General features: G+C 43.1%; 1 protein-coding gene across 1 annotated transcript in view; it reads right to left on the bottom strand.

Moving 5' to 3' along the window:
* LOC126249408 (plexin-B) overlaps positions 1-14,903 on the bottom strand; it is a 1,292,451-nt gene that overhangs the window by 1,276,487 nt on the left and 1,061 nt on the right. The gene's annotated exons all lie outside the window — the stretch shown is intronic.

Genomic DNA, 14,903 nt, shown 5'->3' on the forward strand with positions numbered 1-14,903 from the left:
GGCCGGCCGCCGCTGCCGCCGCGGTCGATCGAAATATCCGCAGCATCTCGCGGCGACGCCGGGCCGCGCGCTACCCTTGCGATTATCCCTGCCATTCTTACTATCCAGGCAGGCGGCGCGCCAGCCAATAACGCCACACGCACGGCTCCTGGCGTCCGCTTCCTACTTACGGGGCCCTCGCACGCTCGATATGTATTCCGCAATAATATCGTGTCAATATAATTGCGCGAAAGTTCGAGGTCGAGATCGATACAATATTAATGTGCAATATTTATGCCCAGTACGTATCAGTTAGAACTTTTGTTATCGTGGCGAGAACGTCGAGGCGATTGCAGTCGCTACGTGCTGCGAAAACAAAAACAAGGGGAAGTGGCGATGGGCGAAAAAATGACTTGAAAGGCGTTCTTTACTTGGCCATACAAACACCCTAGTAGAACCTGGAGCAGAGCCAGATGACTATCGGAATTTTTTACGGGTGGACGAGGAATCTTTGAGTGCACTGGTGGACTTGGTTACACCTTACGTACTAGGGGCTTTCAATAAGTAATGCAACAGATCTTTTTTCTGAAATCAGGTTAGTTTTATTCAGGATTACAATATATTGTTATTCTTCACTCTTTTGGCTACAAAGCCCTGTTTTTCAACGTTATCTCCGTTCAGTGCGACGCTCTTACGCCACCTTACTGCGAGGGCCTATATGAACGCCTGATGTCGCTCTACTGGTGGGCGAGTTTGTCAGCACTACCAACAGAGACGTTCTTCCGAGCAGTGAGGTGTCTGATCGTGATCTGTCCATCACCTCGAATGAGAGGCCGCACGTCGCAACACTGCAGGAGTAACAGCTGTGTGCGGCCGGGCGGCGCGAGGGAGATCGGACAAGTTTGCGCGACCTTGCTGCGAAGATGACAGACACCTCGCTCAACGACTCACCGTGCTTTTGTTCACTGCCAGGTCTGCTTAGAGACTCTGCAAAAAATTCTGCGGTGCTCTGGCTTTCCGCCAAAAGAAACTCGTTGACACTTCTCTGCTTGGAACCCACCTCCGTTAGGGACGACAATTTGAAGACCGTCTGACGGAACTATAGGGGCTGAAGCGGGAATATTCCACGATGTCCCACAACATATTCCGCCTTTTTTTCCAAACGAAACTGGTCGAGAAAGGAAAGTGTTGCATTACTTACTGAGCGCCCCTCGCACATGGGAAAGATACTGTTCACATACTCGTCACTTTTCACAATGCTGGAAACGATTTATAAACCCGAAAAGAGTAAGATACATTATTTTAGAGGAGCTGTTATGTATTTCTGCAATAAATACTTTAAGTTCCTGAAACGAGCAGAAAGCAGTTGCAGTGTTATTTCCCTGCACTTAAACACGTTTTCTACGGCTAATCACTGAATATATACTCAGTCTAGTCCCCTGAATGCACATTTGTTGTTTACAATCTTTCGTTCGAGCTCCCACCGTAGTTAGCTGTGCAGACGTCGCCACGTAAAAGCGACTTCAGCGTAATAACTACGGTGACAACTTGAACCAATGACAGTACAAAAAATTTTAAAAAAAGTATTTGCATTTTACAAGCTATTTGTGAGCTGCAGGTAGTGTCAAGCAGTGGATATGCGGCCGTCGTGCGTCAACGTTATTGTGTCACAAATCGCAGTGGAGCAGCATCTCTGAATCAAATGTTCAAGACATTCTCCAGAATGTGAAGAAGAGAAATTTGTGCCGTACACCTTGACTCACTCATAAAAACAACGACGCTTGGACGCGTGACGTGTCTTGATTGAAATGAAAAACACGGACAACTCTTTTCTGGGAAAAATGTCATCACGGGTCGCGAGACCTGGTGCTCTCAGTATGAACATATCACAAAATGACGCAAGCGTTAACGCTTTGACGACATACTATTCAAGTCAATGCGACGCACGAGTTAGAAAACATCAAAAACAGGACCTTTCATATAGTTTCACACGGTTACATGAACGTTCTGTGTGTTGCACTCAAGTGAGGGGAGACTATGTAGAGCGCCTGAAGTATTAAAACCACCATATTAATGTTTCTCTACTTTTTATTAATCAAGTCTCGAAACATGTTGACTGAGGGGAGGGGGGGGGGGGGGTAGTCACGCAGGCACGCGAAAATAGCTACATGCTGCCGAATCTCGTTGTTCCAGTTTTAATTTGTAATTGATAAGCGACTGGTGCACAAAGGGTTTGGTCTATTTAGTAGAATGTAAATTTCGTGTGACTAGGGCCTCCCGTCGGGTAGACCGTTCGCCGGGTTGAAGTCTTTCGATTTGACGCCACTTCGGCGACTTGTGGGTCGATGGGGATGAAAATGATCGTGAATACGATAACACATCCCCCAGTGGAGAAAATCTCCGACCCAGCCGGGAATCGAACCCAGGCCCTTAGGATTGACATTCTATCGCGATGACCACTCAGCTACCGGGGGCGGATGTCTATTTAGTGAAATTCTTCTTACGATAGGGTTCGTAATATTTTTTTTTTTTTTTGTCAGTAGACACGCTTAGTTCTTTTTGTACCGATGCATTCTCGGTGGTTTCTTTCACATAAATTTCATTATTGTGTACTGAGAGAGTAGTCTTAGAACCTCAGTACGTATCCGCGACTTATCTCTAGTCTGGCATGGATGGTATATCCAAATCTATATATCTCTCTTCCTAGTCTGCCAGTACACATTAACGAAAAAATGCGTTAAAATAACGTTTTAAGACGTCTAAAAAACTGGGGGATGGAGCGCTGGACGCTTTCCACACTGTAATGAAATCGTCTTTGCGACGAAATAGGCCCAGTGAATGTCCACATGGTGCTCCGAAACACATGATTACATCGTCATTTTACCACAGGGCAGGAGAGAATTCTTTCAAAACACTAGTTGTTAACAATTCTCACGACACTTTTTCGTACAGCCTTTGATGCCTCATTGATTCAGGACCTCTTTCGATAGTGCAATCTGTTGCTTCGTATTAGGTGAGCGGTACGTGTGAACACGACCGACAGTCTAGTTTCCAATACACTGTGGGTACCGCTAAGAGGACCGCCTACATCAAGAAAGAGCCGGAGGTCAGTGGCGTATACTTCTCCTAGTACGCACTTCGTGCCATTTCCAAACAGGACAATGCCCAACCAAGAGTAACCCATAATGCCCGAATAATATTCACAGTACGGAGGACGTTATTTTTCTCTTGACCTCCCATTCGTAAGTCACGTCTTCGATTGGAGACGTACAGGAAGTAGTCACTCAGCATCTGGCCTACGAAGTTCCGTACAGACGTCACCAAAGAACTGTGAATACACAGCCACAGAACCTGGCAGATAACACGGGTGATATACAACTGATCCCACGATTAAAAAATTTTTTTACTGCATCCTATATTGTGCTGCTAAAGTTCTCGTATTGAACTTAACTTTCAAGAGAACTTGTCGCACTGTTTGGCAAATGGAAACACATGCCTTACTTTTAAGGCGGTTTGGTTTGTTCTTTAATTGCTCACTTCATCTGGAACTTTTGAAGCCTTAACAGCTAAGTCAACGATACGCGATAACCTGTTCTTGAAGTCTGTAACACATAAAAATTAAGATGGAATTTTAAATAAAGAAAAAATACCACGAACATTCTTAGATTAGTGTGTTAAGATGACCAAAGACGATAAGCACACGCAGCTAATTCCTGTGACTTTGATGACAGCACGGCCAAAACCAATATGCTTTTATCGTCAAGTTTCTCTTACTGCAGTTTCGATTATACCCTTGTTTGTAGTATGGAAATATTTTAATTTGTTCTGTGAAAATTGTTCAACGTATTCGAGGGTGCACTACAGATTAAAACACATAAAAAGAGGTTGCGTGATATGTGCTTTTTGTCATATGACGGTGACAGTAACACAGCCACAGCCACACATCTTTTGTAGCTTCACAGTTCAACACGCTGTAATCAGAGTTCTTAAATATATCGGGCCAGCCGGCTGGAGTGGCCGCGCGGTTCTAGGCGCTGCAGTCTGGAACCGAGCGACCGCTACGGTCACAGGTTCGAATCCTGCCTCGGGCATGGATGTGTGTGACGTCCTTAGGTTAGTTAGGTATAATTAGTTCTAAGTTCTAGGCGACTGATGACCTCAGAAGTTAAGTCGCATAGTGCTCAGAGCCATTTGAACCATATATCGGGTCAAATTCAGTTGTCATATCTTCTGTAGCTTTCCATCGATTTAACTGGAGAAAGATTTTCCCGTTCATATTTCCAGTTCGTCACCATCAAGGTGCTCTCTAAATGACACGACTTTTGCCCTACACTGTCTCTCACATCGGATTTTTTTTACAACTATTGTTTATGCTGTTTAATATCCCTATCTTTTTACTCTAACCATTGCCCTTTCCGTCCTTCACATGAGATTGTCGTAGACTATAACTAACGTGTCTGTACGCTCTGATCCAAGAACAGACCATGCGTATATTTCAGAACGTGTTTCCCTTTCCATTCACGCTCGTCTTATTAGGATTCTGGAACTAGCTATATTGAATCACGTTTAAAGTGAAGAGCCGGCCGGAGTGGACGAGCGGTTCTAGGCGCTACAGTCTGGAACCGCGCGCCCACTACGGTCGCAGGTTCGAATCCTGCCTCGGACATGGATGTGTGTGATGTCCTTAAGTTAGTTAGGTTTAAGTAGTTCTATGTTCTAAGGGACTGATGACCTCAAAAGTTAAGTCCCATAGTGCACAAATCCATTTGAACCATTTTTTTTTTAAATGAAGAGTTAACACATACTATGCTGTTAGGTAACTGACAGCCTGTTTGGAGTGGAGAGATTCAGGCTGTCGAGCATGTGACTTTGACTTGTGGTACCTGGGTTGGATGTTGGTAGTAATTAATAACGGTATTGCAGTGCTTGTGCTGTTAAGAGGAATGATACAATGTGTATAACCATCAGCTGTACAGGGGAATAACGACAGTGAAATTTTGTGCCGGATCGGGACTCGAACCCGGATTTCCCACGTTACGCGAGCGATCCCCCTAATCGCTTTGGCTATCCCTGCACTACTCCGAACCAGACCCAGGCTTCCATATGTTGTCATTCCTCCGACACAACCTGTGCACGTACACACATTATGTAGTTCTCGTGCAGGGGAGGACATTTTAATTGAGAGTCAGAGCCTGGTACCGGCTGATAAACACGATACTGCAGTGTTTGTGTTGTTAAGACGAACGGTGAATGCATGCACGTCCAAAGGAACATTGCACGTTCTTGTTAACAACACAGGCTCTGCAATATTCTATTTATCCGCAGCTACTGGCCACCTACTTTCAATTAAAGTGTCTTCCCCTCTATGGGAATTACATAATGCGTGTACGAGTACAGGTTGTGACGCAGGAACCACGACACAGGCAGGCTTGGGTCTGACAGTGAGTCGTGCACGGATAGCCGAAGCGATTAAGGCGATCGCTCGCGTAAAGCGAGAAATTCGGATTCAAGTCCCGGTCCGGCATACATACAGCTAACGGCTATTCGTATTCGGAACTGCTGTGAATACATTTCAAGTAATTACTAATTTTTCGCCCCCTGTCTATAGGTTTCCGTGCACGCTCATACTGTTATTTACGCGACAATACGAAATCAAGTATTCCTCCTGTATCACTGGCTATACTTCAGTGATGGCCGTACCGAATGGTGACACGGAGCGAGCGGGAGCAGTGCTAAGACAGTGGGCTATTATTCGGAAGGACTGCGGTTCAAATCCCCGACCGGTCATCCAGATGTAAGTTTCCCGCGATTTTCCTGGACCGCTTGAGGCGTATGTCGGGATAGTATCTTTGAGAAGCAACAGATTGTTTCCTTCCAAGCTTGTGATCCGACACTAATAGCCTCGTCGTCGACTGGAAGTTCAAACCTAATCTTCTTGCCTTTTCCAGAAAACGATGACAATCTTCGTATAAGACGCTAGGGTAGAGAACGTTTTTCCGACCGTTTCGCCGGCCGGAGTGGCCGTGCGGTTCTAGGCGCTACAGTCTGGAACCGAGCGATCGCTACGGTCGTAGGTTCGAATCCTGCCTCGGGCATGGATGTGTGTGATGTCCTTAGGTTAGTTAGGTTTAATTAGTTCTGAGTTCTAGGCGACTGATGACCCCAGAAGTTAAGTCGCATAGTGCTCAGAGCCATTTGAACCATTTGAACCGACCGTTTCCGAAACAGTCTTTGTCAAATAAAACATGCGCCACGCGTTGCGTTTCGTACAATGTATTCGTAGAATTTTTTGCTGTATTTTTTTGTCGAGTCACTTGAGACTTTAGGTTCTTGAAATTCACCTACCTTCAAAATGGTCCACAGAAGTGAAGCTTATGTGCATCTACCTCAGATATCTTACACGAATTATATGATACTACCTTTACAGATAGGTAGAGAGTGTAACTTAAGGTAGCATACGAATCACGGGAAGAAATTGGCGGTTCTCTGAGATAGCAGTGATCGGGAATGATTCACTTGGACTCAAATACAGAGGTATCAAAAGCTCACCAGAGCATGTAGAGAACATCTTGTCCAGGTATTAACATCGTCGGTGGCTCAACCGTCGAAATATTTATACTGTTTCTGAAATATATGTACACCTGTTTCATAAAATGTTATTTGTAGTGTAAAGAATCGTGATGTATAACCACAACTTCTATCACAACAACGGGTCGACATTCTGGCCTGGCGCATGTCACACTGTTACCCAAATTTCTTTGGACGAAAATTCCATCTCTACAAGGTTGCAAAATAAACAGGAGACAGTGCAGTACAAAAAAAAAACAGGTGGTTTGGAAATGGCGTTTTCATGTAGAGAGCGCACTGAATTCTGTAGGCAGTGCCTCATCTTTCTTGTATACAATTTTGCAACGAGCGCTTTTCCTCAGTAAGCGTTCACTAATAATGAAGTAAGTCATTTCAAGATCTCTGTACGGACACAAACGTTATCACTAAACTTAGACAGCACTGAAAACAGAGAAATAAAGTCGACCTCCGAGAAAATCGCAGGCAATGTGCACTACTCACTTACGATTAGTATTCATCTTCATTTGAAAGCCGAGTTCAAGAAAGTTTCGTCGTTGAGCAGCTCGCGGTGCCCTACATCCGCTACATTTACTTCTGAATGTATACCGGCATTCTTCTCCAATACTGGAATGCCGCTGCGAGGCGCATAAATCGTATGCTAAACAGAAAATCGCTTCATACATCACGTTTCTCTTACATATGGTAGCTGTACACGAACGCTTCCGCAGCTGCACATAATTCATGCTGAACTGACGCACATACATCAGTATTTTATACGAACGCGTCCATAGGTCGGCAGAGATACAACAAAAACACTTAGCCGCTCAAATGAAAGTATAACACGTTAGTTCTGCTGGTTGCGAGAGCGTGCTTATGCATTTCGTCGAGAGCTGTGGCATCAAGTTACGTTATTGTTCAGTACAAAGTTTTGCATTCACTGCATACTACGTTGCATATGTAAATGACTAAATACTGAGTTTCAGAAAAATACCAGAGATCAAAGACTCACAAGCGCCCTCACAAGGGATGCATTTCAGTCAGTTCCCTCTTCTAAACAAAAATTGCAGAAGGTTAGAAGGGGATTGCATGGTGCAGTCGTGTACCAATAAAATGATGTATTCTCAAGTAACTTGTTTCCGTTTTGTATTGTGCAAGACCCGAAGTCACGAAAGACCGATTAGCATAAGAAAGAAGTAAAGTGAACTAACAGTAGTAGTTGAAAGCTCTTCACGTAGAGCGAAAGAAGGGTTGAATCCATATATTATAATAAACTTGAAAGTAGTATTCGCTTATGAAAAACGTCCTGGATGAATATTAACCTCGTGTCGAACGCTATCCTATACTCCGGTTACATACAGAACGGATTTCCTCTGACCTACTCCAGTCCGGTGATACTGCAACAGTGGAAAGCCCATACAGTCAGTGAATAATATATTATTATGTATATACCATGTAGCCGATGACATCTTCCCGGGTTACCGGGGAAGTAACGGCGTCGCACAGAAGTTACGTTTCGATGAGTTCACTGCTTGTCGACTTCGTCTACGGTGTTACTCGGCTGGTAACTCTAGAATACGCCGAAAAAGCCACTTTTTTCATATGCCATGAAGCCGTAAATAAAAACGTAGCTTCCACTGTTTTAAAAGTAGTATAAAGGCTTATGCTGTTAAATTTTTGAGCTTTGATGTTCTGTTAATTATTAACCTTCCTCCATAATTTTCGGTAGGTGGTACATCACGCGTGCATGCCTGTTCCTGAAAATATAGATGGTACACTAATTTTGAAGATCGTTCATTTACGGAAATAAAAAGTTACATTGTCATATTCAATAGAAACAGATTGCTTAAAACTTTCAAGTACTTGCGGTGTAGTTAGAGTGAACGTAACGCTACATTCTAAAGAAAGGAAAATGATAAGGTCACACATGCAGAAGACAAGCAAAATCTTTTCTTTTTTTGGTTATTGGCCTTCGAGACGTGGCCATTCAGCCAGCTCAATAGTGGTGTGTTAATTATGACATACAAACGTAAGGACGACACAACACTGTCTCCGAGCGCATAAAACATCCGATCCGGCCGGGAATCGAACCCGGGCCCCTTCGCTTGGCAATCCGCCGCGCAGCTGCCGAGACGGAGATAGCAAAATCGTAAGTCCGTAAGTCCGTTACTAAGCCTCAGGATGCAAGTATTTCGTACGGCTCCAGCTTAGCAATGCGCTGGGAAGGGTTGACCTGTGGCAGCATTCGTTTGCATACGCCCCTTATGCGTGAGGGTCTTTTTCAGATTTCATCTTTTCCATAATGTTGCACAATACACGCAGTCCCAGGCAACAGCCAACTGCGGCAAGAATTTTCCGATAGCGTTTGAAGCTAGACAACACCAAACAGCGTAGAAAGAAAGGCAAGTATCACAAATCATGGGCAATACTTGTGGCGGCAACTTAGAGGTTCTTCTACCGCTGTTGCAGTCATATTTACTGCTTATATAACAACGCGCAAAATGGGATTCTAAAATAACACTATCGCCGCCCCCATTACTAAAGCACTTGTTTCTGTAAGTGTTACTTTCCGCTCAGTTGTCTTATTTCCTCAACCTCTTGAGTCTAAGTTAAGGATGTATGTTGATACGTTCCCTGGTACGGATTTCAAGAGGGGGGAAATTCAGTACAGACTTTCATGACTCTGAAAACATAGAGATTAATTTCATGACGAATAACACGAGTGTCAAGTAAGGGTATGGTTGTTTCTTATGTGGTGCAAGGTATTTGGTGAAGTTTACAATGGATGATCAAGATGGATTTTTGTTGCACACGAATGTTGTTCGAAATTACGAACTCGCGATTAGTTCGAAGCTACATCGAGTCAACTGGATGGTTACGAAACAACTTTGCCGTTTACAACCACTATGGAAAAACTGGCTGTTAAGTCAGTTAAAGGCCACTCTAGTAATCCACTCGATACCAGGTTGGTCCTACGATTTTTCACGACAATGAACGTGATATTTTAAATGCAGAAATACTCTGTGCATTTGAAAACTGGTAAGGTGCTTGGAGTTTCGGTCGCCACACTAAACTGTAGGTGCTTCATAACGCTTGGTGAGCTACTTGTCAGGTCGGAGGAATGCCAAGACATATTTCAGCTATCACAATGGTCGTAGACGCACTATGGTGTTCAAATCAATATCCATACTGATACCTATATTAATTTCGTAAGCCGAAAACTCTTTAAGCGTGCTAAACTGTTCTAGAGGTGTCAGAGGAATAGTGGAAAACCTGAAAAGTCGTATATGATCTACGAAGCATCTGTTCTGTTCTCTCTTCTATATGGCTAGTTTTAATATCACATCGGAGCTTCCGCGTTCCCCGCGTTTTCAGTTGTGTCTATGAGCTAATTTGAATCGACGTCTCTGAAATATCGCGAGGGGCACTCGTCCACGTTGTTTTAGAAAACCACAGAAAATAGAAATCATAGGAGCTGTGCCGGTGGAATCCGATAGCGTTTCCATTGTTTTGTTGCCCCATACCAGTTACAAATTTCCATAAAGTAGTATACCGTAACAAACAACCACAACCGAGTACCCATAGGTTTATGTAGAAGCACGAATGAATCAACCGTAATGTCAGTAAGCTCGTACGATAACAAAAGCAGAACCAGGAACAGGCCGCACACAGAAACTCGATATTTCTTCAGATGGAGAGATTACAGTCAAGCCGTGGCGTACTTCTGCTCGTCGCGTAAATCTCGTACATACCGCCCCTTTCCAGCTCTTGCTTTACTGTCCCATACGTTGCTTTGACGTGTTAGTTTTGAAACTGTTCACGTAGATGCATCTTATCCGGCACGGCTTGAAAGTAACTAAACTCGTGTGGCGAGTGTTGTGTGAAGGTGACATGAATAGCAAACAGACTTATTCTAGTTGCAGCCCCGCGCATTCTTTTCTTCCGTCTGCCGGTCCGCTATATCGCTCATTTCATTCATGTATGTGCACGGCAGACAAATTTGGCACAATAACCTCTTTTTATAAACCATCAAATGGTTCATATGGCTCTGAGCACTATGGGACTTAACTTCTGAGGTCATCAGTCCCCTAGATCTTAGAACTATTTAAACTTAACTAACCTAAGGACATGACACACATCCATGCCTGAGACAGGATTCGAACCTGCGACCGCAGCGGTCGCGCGGCTCCAGACTGTAGCGCCTAGAACCGCTCGGCCACAACCGACCGGCTAAACCATCAAATGTTTTCACTAAGTTCTACGTTAAGTCTGATACAACACAGGTAAAAGCTTGTTGTAATTTATGTACGACATTGCATATTTCGAAGTAACGTTATCTTCAGGAGAAAACTAGTAGTAATAATTTTGATGAGCAAACTATACAAGCTTCGAATTAGTAGTATCGGCAGCTGCAGTACGATGCTTTAGACTGTACGTTTCGACAGAAATGCTGAAGGTTGGGTAGGTTAACCTAGAAATTTCTCTACATAAAAATATTTTCAAACTTCAGTCTGGTGGTGTTTGACATTAGCGACTGATGTTACTTCACTACACAAGGTATCTCATCTATGAGTAGTCAGTCGCGTTTCTTCTGTTGTTTCGGCAGATATTTGTCGTTTATTTTTTGCTACGTGCAACTGGAGTCAGCTGAAACAAATACTGCACCTACGTCTTTCATTCGATGCCCAGCTTCGATGCAAAGCGTCGGTTTGTTTCTCATAACAAACAAAATAATTTTTAAAGTGGAATTTTACGTGCCCAATTGACAGAGACGACCCAGCTTAGTCTAGAATGTTATTCGTTTTATCGATGAGTATTAACAGGAACAGTAAAACACGACGAATGACCTGTATTCCAACAGCGATAGCGCCGCCCCGGCCCGCGCTAACTGCTGTCGCCATGCACAAGCGCTGCTCAGTTGCTGCTGAAGTACGTAATATTCTACGTGTTTTACTGGCCATGTTAATACAAACTGATAAGACGAATAATTCACTAGACTAATCTGTAACCGCTCTATCGAGCGGGCACCTAAAACTCCACTTCAAAGATCAATTTGTTTGCAGTAGGAAACAAACCGACTCCCTCCGTCGATGCTGGACGTCGTATGAAAGACGTGACGACCAGGATTTCTTTGGGCTGACTTCAGGTGCACATTGAAACAGCGAATATCTGCCGAAACACCAGAGAAAATGCGCCTGACGATCCATAGGAGAGACATCCGCACTGCTGCGCTAAGTGGATGGACGTGCACCTCACTCTGAGTGAACCGTTAAGTCACTATTTGAGACGGCTGATTAGCATCTCCATGTAGTAAACACTAGCACCTCTACTTTCAATGACGTCATAACAGGAACGAGTTGGCGTGCGCGCGTGTGCGTGTGACTAGTTTTCAACAGTACCTATCACGAAATGTGAATGCTCATTGCAAACAGAATAGCTCTCTTATTCCCTCAAGACAAGCCATTACCCGTTTACATAGGAAGGAGGTAAATAATGAATATTTTGCCACAAACAGACTTTCAGAATAATCCCTGAATAGTACAGCAACTGATACTGGAGAGATGCCCGTGAAACATATCTTCTTATGAACGAAGAACAAGAAATTAGTGCATCTTATGAGCGCAGTAATAGGACCTGAACTGAAACTGCAATCTGTAGGTTTTCTAATACATATCCGTTGATTTCGCAATTGCAACCCCCCGAGTAACTTACCTGAAGACATTGTGTAATAGATACAATAATTTATAATATGAAATACTTTTATTCACAGTGGTTCGACACGCGCCGAGGTACGGAAGAGGTACATGGGTTGCCCAGAAAACGTTTTGGCATAACTAAATGAGGACAAATGATGTCAACAAAAAACTTTATTTACAAAGATAGTCCCTTACTCTATTTTTCAATATAGTCACCATAGCTGTCCAGACACTTATTGCAACGTGAGAAAAATTTTTCCATTCGCATAGTTTGAGGTCTTCATCGTTTGCGAATTTTTTCCATCCAAAAATTCCTTCAGTTTCGGAAATAAGTGAAAACCACTTGGCACCAAGTCAGGCTTGTAAGAAGGCTATCAAAAAATTTCCCACATAAGACGCTGATGTTCTTCTGTGCTCGTGCCGATGCATGAGGCAACGCATCGTCATGAAGCAAAAACACCCTTGCGAACAACATTCCACGTTTCTTACGAGTAGGATACGTGGAATGTTGTCGGTAACGTTGTTTTTTGCTTCATGACAACGCGCGCCCTCATGCATTAGGAGGAACACAGCAAGAACTTCAGCGTCTTAAGTGGGAAATTTTTGGGCCCCCCCTCCCCTTTAGAGCCCTGACTTGACACCAATCTATTTTGACTTATTACCGAACCTGAAGAAATTTTTGGGTGGAAAAAATTTGCAAACAATGAAGACCTCAAACAAGCAGTGATATCCTGCCTCAGGTCTTTGGCGGGCGAGGAGTATAACTTGGAAATGGAAAAATTGGTCTCACATTACAATAAGTGCCTTGACATCTACGGCGACTACATTGACTAACAGCGTAAGGTACTACAACCTTATAAATAAAGTATTGTGTTGACATCTTTCGTCTTTATTTAGTTATGCCAAGACGTTCTTTAATTTCTGAACGAGCCTCGTAATTGTGTGTATTAGCGGAAACTACTCTCGCTCAGCATTGTCTCAGAAAATTTTCAACGCTTGTAAGTTTATTTGGCAAATATACAATAAATTGAAATGCTAAACTAGATCACTTCCATTGCATATAGGAAAGTGCTGTATGGACGACGAACATCAGAAAGGAAGAATAATTACGGTCTGAAGTCCCACTGGCGCCGAAGCATGAGCGACGGAGCACGTTCTCTGACTGTACATGGGTGTGCAAAGAAACTGGCCGTGTAGTTTTCAAAGGAACCATGCCGGAATTTACCCTAGGTGATTTAGGGAAACCACGGAAACGTAAAGCTGGATGGCAGGATCAGAACCCGCTCCTCTCGAATACAAATCCATTCCTGACACAATGTGCCTTCTCGCTCTGTCACACGCTACAACTCGTACTAAAATTCATTGCCCCCTGAAAACAAGCGACATCGGACTAAAACCAGTAATAGAACAGAAAAAAAACAACCATCGCACGACTAACATGAACATCTGCTATTTCTGTTTAGTCCATAATCTGTTCATTCATGTAATTTCGGAACTATCTGTAGTACGGAAAATAATTTAAAAATCTGAATGTGTTGAGACAACACTTTTAGAGGACAAAAGTATCGACAAGCGGTAGAATTTCATATCAAGCATAACATGAAGTAGTTTAGACATTTTTATTTTTTGTCATAATGCAGACTGTTTGAAAACTTGTCCCATTGCTAAAGATCATTAATGGGACAAAAACCAAGCGCTGCATTGTTAGCTATTATATTTATATTTCTGATCAGTATAATAACCGACTGTAGTTTACATTCACGAAATCAAGAGGTTATAGCGACGCCCTCGATACATACGTCTAGTAACCAACATTTTTATTGTGTTTTCAGGTTAGTAACAGAGAATCGCAGATTGAAAGGTTTGTGCTTTCGAAATGTCGGAAGAGTGGCATCGTATAACATGGCTTTAACGTAATTACAAATATTGTGACCAGAGTTGCAAATTACACAAGTACGCTTTGAGTATGTTAATAACAAGCCAGTTTTTGTTTTTTGTTCCTAATGTTTCGTTGCGGCTTCTGAGCTAATACGCAGACGGAAGTGAGTTCACAGATGGTGCTCGTACGTTGCACATATCGTTTGGCTTCGGAAAAAAAATTAAGGATGGAAGGAAATCTTACTCTACTAAAAGAGCTTTAGGTAGTAAAATAAAAGCCAGAGGTTGGATTGAAATTCATATACATACCCGACACAACAGATGAAACTCCGCCCGCTCTATAGTGTAGACATACGCCAAGTAATTATGGCATACTGCATTGAGTAAAAAAAAGAAAAAAAGGTGGCTCATATCTGCATACACAGCTAAACGCTATTTCTATGAGCAGCGAAGTACCTACAACAGAAAGAAAACCTACTAGACTGTCGTATTCGCAGCCAACTAACTGAAGGTATGCAGTGCTCTTGTTCATGTCTGCACGCAGTAAATACACTACCCCTAAAAAGCGTAGCGTTGAGGGTTACACTATACAACTATAAGCGGAGAAACTGGATGTGCAGTACGAGGGATCTACGTATGTCCTCTCCTAGAAGTTAAGAAAGCGATACAATCATTAATATTTGTGGTGCACAACTGGTTTTTTATTCGAAAAAGACAATCATTCCTTAAGAAGTCTTAAGGTAGTACGTCCACCGTTTACAGTGCGCCGCCGAAAAATCTCTAGTA

This window comes from Schistocerca nitens, chromosome 3 (assembly GCF_023898315.1).
Source record: "Schistocerca nitens isolate TAMUIC-IGC-003100 chromosome 3, iqSchNite1.1, whole genome shotgun sequence".
NCBI lineage: Eukaryota > Metazoa > Arthropoda > Insecta > Orthoptera > Acrididae > Schistocerca > Schistocerca nitens.